At 39.0% G+C, this 4999-nt stretch overlaps 1 pseudogene; it reads left to right on the top strand.

Annotated features, from left to right (window-relative positions):
- The first annotated feature begins 909 nt into the window (after positions 1-909).
- On the top strand, positions 910-2080 carry LOC119544808 (annotated as a pseudogene).
- The last annotated feature ends 2919 nt before the right edge of the window (positions 2081-4999 follow it).

Here is a 4999-nt window from a genome sequence, read left to right as displayed (position 1 = left end):
CCTAACAGCAACAGAAACACAGTCTTCTCTAGTGCACACAGATCATTATCCAGGATAGATCATACGTTAGGTCAAAAAACAACTCTCAATAAGTTAAAAAAAAAAAATACTGAAATCACACAACGCATCTTCTCCAACCATGAATGAAGCTGGAAATTAATAACAGGTGGAGAACCGGAAAATTCACAAATAAGTGGAAATCAAACAAGGCATTCTTTAAAAATCAACAAGTCAAGGAAGGAATCTCAAGGGAAATTAGGAAATATCTTGAGGCAAATGAAAATGAAAACACAAATTACCAAAACGTATGCAGCAAAAGAAATGCTTAGAGGGAAATTTATAGTTCTAAATGTGTACATTAAAAAAGATGAAAGAACACAAATCCAAGACCTAACCTCACAACCGGAGGATAAAGAATGAGAAGAACAAACTAAAGCCAGTTGAACAGAAGGACAGAAATCACAAACATTAGAGTGACATGGAAGGATAACACTCAAATAGTCCAAATTATCTTTGAAAAAGAAGAATGAAGAAGGACTCACACTTCCTGATTTTAAAGCCTCTTGTAGACAATGATGGCAGCGACCATCCAGCGAGCTAGCAGGTTCTCTGCTCAGCCCTCCGAGCCCCTCGCGCCATGTGCAAACCCAGTGGCTGGCGCTCACGGCGTGCGGAAACCTGGCGGCCCCAGCTCACAGGAAAGGCAGCAGTGGCGGAAGCAGCGGTGCAGTACAGGGCCAGGACTGGGGGTGAACTCGCTCCGCTGGGCGAATGTGACAAGCTCCCACCCCCACTGCCTTCCTCTGAAGTGCATGAGGAGCGCAACTACCCCGGCCCTGCCAGGCGATAGACCCCACCCTGCGGCCAGCACCCGGAGCAGGCCCAGCAGCGGAGCAGCCCAGCGGCACTATGCAGGTCACCCTGAAAACCCTCCAGCAACAGCCCTTCAAGATAGACATCGACCAGGAGCAGACAATGAAAGCACTGAAGAAAAAGAAGACTGAATCTGAAAAGGAGAAAAATGCCCTTCCAGTAGCAAGCCAAAAATTAAATTATGCATGCAAATTCTTTAATGATGATACTGCTCTAAAAGAATATAAAATTGATGAGAAAAACTTTGTAGTGGTTATGGTGACTAAGCCAAAAGCAGTGACAACACCAGCACCAGTACTTAGCAATCAAATCCTGCCACCACTGCTACAGTTCCCAGCTCAGGCCCCAGCTTTGGCTCCCACTTCCACACCTACATCCATCACTCCAGCACCAACGACAGCATCTTTTGTACTTGCACCTACTGGCGCAACTAAATGAGAGAAACTTGCAGAAAAGCCAGCAGAGACACCAGTGGCTACTAGCCCAACACCAATGACAGCACATCAGGAGATTCTTCTCAGTCAAACCTTTTCAAAGATGCAGCAAGTGCACTTGTGATAGGTCAGTGCAAGAATATGGTAACTGAGATGCTGTCAATGGGCAATGAACAAGAGCAAATAATTGCAGCCCTGAGAGCCATTTCAACAACCCTGACAGAGCAGATGGGAATCCTTGTAGGTAGGGAAAGTCAGGCTGTGGTGGACCTCCCTCAGGCGCTAGCACTGAGGCTCCCCAGTCTTCAGCACTGGCTGCAGGTGCAGCAACTACAACTGCAACAACTGCAACAAGTTCTGGAGGACATCTGCTTGAATTTTTATGAAATCAGCCTCAGTTCCAACAAATGAGACAAATCATTCCACAGAATCCTTCTCCGCTTCCAGTGTTGCTACAACAGATAGGTCAAGAGAATCCTGTTATTGTAGCAAATTAGCCAACACCAGGAGAATTTTATTCAGATGTTTAAGGAATGAGCTCAAGAAGCTGGTGGTCAAGAAGGAGGGGATAGAAGTGGCAGCAGAGAAATTGAAGAAGCTGGAACTGGTCATATGAACTACATTCAAGTGATGCCTCAGGAAAAATAAACTATAGAAAGGTTAAAGGCATTCGGATTTCCTGAAGGACATGGATACAAGCATATTTTGCTTGTGATAAGAATGAGAATTTGGCAACCAATTTTCTCCTACAGCGGAACATTGATGAAGATTGAAAGGAACTTTTTTTTTTTTTATCTCACATTTCACACCAGTGCATTACACTAACTTTGTTCACTGGATTGTCTGGGATGATTTGGGCTCATATCCACAGTACTTGGTATAAGGTAGTAGATTTTTGGGGGTGGGGAATGAAGGATCTAGGGCATAGGGCAGAGATAAATACAGTGCATGTCTGCTTATTAGCAGATTCTGCAGATTCACCCAGCATGTAAAATATTATTCAATCAAATATCACATTTGCAGATATTGTTTCCTTCTGTAAAACAGTAAATAACTTTTCCTAGATTTCACTCTTTTTAGTGTACTAGATCCAGAAATTTAGTGTAATGCCCTGCTTTATATTTCTTTGACTTGACATTGGTTTCAGAAAAAATCTTTGCTACCTAGAATCTACAGTCTCTATTTAGTGGTAACACTGGATAACGGCTTTGTGAAATTGGGAAAATTTTTGTAGTAACTGTAAACAGAAATCCCAGATGATTGGTGGTTATTCTTGGTGCTTCAATTAAGTATAAAATTAATGTGTAAGGAAGCCCATTCTTTCATGTTAAATACTTGGGCAATGAGGGTGGGGGAGAAAGGATACATTTTCTTAAAATGAAAATAATTACTGCTATTTAAAAATTCTTCATCATAGAATGTGATGAGATCCTTCTAACAGGATTTGAGAAGTTGTACAAGTATAGGCCGAATTATTTTCCTGTTTACACATTTTGCTTTGCTTTATTTTGGGGGGGGAATGGTAGGTATCTAATTACTGTTTATTTCATTGTTATACTGCAGTAAAAAATTTAAAAAAAAACTTATTATAAAGCTACAATAATCAAAACAGCATGTTATTGTCACAAGAACAGACATATAGATCATGGAATTGAACTGACAGTTCAGCAATAAATTCTCACATCTATGGTCAACTTATTTTTGACAAGGTTCCCAAGGACACTCAAGGGAGAAAAGTCCTAACAATAAGTTCAAAAACTGTAAAACTTCTTGAAGAAAACATAATGAAGCATCTTCAGGAACTTGTGGTAAGCAATGCTAGCTTATATTTTACACCAAAAGCATGAGCAAGAAAGTAAAAAATAGATAAGTGGAACTTTATCAAAATTTAAAACTTTTTTTCCATCAAAGGGCTTCCTCATGAAAGTAAAAAGACAACCTACTCAATGGCAGAAAATATTTGGAAACCACATATCCAAGAAGGGTTTGGTATCCAGAATATATAAAGAATTCTTGCAACTCAATAACAAAAAATAAACAAAATTTAAAAATGGGGCAAAAGACTTAAATATACATTTCTCCAAAGAAGATATACAAATGGCCAATTACCACATGAAAAGATGGTCAACAGCATTAGCCATTAAGGAAATTCAAATTAAAACCTTAATAAAATAACTTTCAGACTCACTGGAATGAATGCTATTTAAAAAACAGAAAATTAAAAGTGTTGGAAAGGATATGAAGAAATAGGAATTTTGAAATTGTTGGTGGAAATGTAAAATAATGCAGCTGCTATGGAAACAATTTGGCAGTTTCTCAGAAAACGAAGTATAGAATTGCCATATGACCTGGCAATCCCACTTCTAGGTTTATACCCAAAAGAATTGGAAGCAGGGACTTGAACAGATATTTACACACCAGTGTTCATGGTCATATTATGCACAATTGCCAAAAGATGGAAGCAACCCAAGTGTCCATCAACCAATGAACGGATAAACAAGAAGTGGTGTATACACACAATCCAATATTATTCAGCCATAAAAAGGAATGAAACTCTTATACATTTGACAGCACAGAAGAACTCTGAAGGCATCATGTTGAGTGAAATGAAATATTGTATGATCTCACTGATATAAAATAATTAAAACAAGCAACTTTGTAGAGTCATAAAATAGAATACAAATTACCAGGGGCCAGGTGGGTGTACAGAATGGAGTTAAGGTTTAAATGGTACAGAGTTTCTGTTTGGGTTGATGAAAAAGTTGTGTAATGGATGTTAGTGATGGTTGTACAACACTGGGATTGTAATTTACACCTCAGAATTATATATTTGAATGTGGTTAAAAGGGGAAATTTTAGGTTGTACATATTTTACTAGAGTAAAAAAAATTTTTTTTAAACACAAACAAAATACAGTACTGTATGAAAAACTTGAAAGTCACACCCCAACATCTCCTCCAAGATTTACCCACAATCACAGGGTGGTTGGCTCAGAAGAGTGCTCCAGCCTCAGCCTTACATTGCTCCCAGAACCTGCCCATGTCTGCTCCTGTACCCACCCTACCACCTAAGACCTAGTGTTGGACCCACGTCAGAAGTTCAGATGATTGCTCCACTTCAGAGTGAATAACTCTTTGGGGAATCTATGGTTGTTTTCTAGCAGCTGATCTCAGGGACATCAAAGTCTTTGGAAGATTTTCTACTAGTGCATACCTCAATTTGCAAAGGATCAGAATTCCCTTTCCCCTAAAAGGGTCCTGGGCTCCACATCTGTCAAACCCCACTCCCATCCTAGCTCTACCCCCTAGTAGGATTTGAGATTTGAAGAAAGGTGGGCTTAATTGAGAGAAAAAAAATAATTAAACCCTTCATTCAGAACAAAGTCTTCTAGCTACCTGACTAAAGGGACAATTTAGGAAATTCTTTCTAGAAAAAGATCACTTATCTCGAGGTGACTTTAAAGTCAAAATTTAAATAATTTTTAAGCCAGCTTCTTCCATGAAAACAATTATAAAATAAAATTTTATGTATCCCTTCATTTGTCACTCTGCTACATACAGTAGAGCAGATGTTGACTAGGAATGTACTACAAGATCTTCATGAATCCCCTCCAAATAATCATAGAAGCCACTTCATAACCCAAATGAGAATTACTTCAAAGTTAACGACAAAGAACCATAAATTTATACTGT

This window comes from Choloepus didactylus, chromosome 9 (assembly GCF_015220235.1).
Source record: "Choloepus didactylus isolate mChoDid1 chromosome 9, mChoDid1.pri, whole genome shotgun sequence".
NCBI classification, from domain to species: domain Eukaryota; kingdom Metazoa; phylum Chordata; class Mammalia; order Pilosa; family Megalonychidae; genus Choloepus; species Choloepus didactylus.
This window is presented reverse-complemented; position numbering and strand designations above follow the sequence as displayed.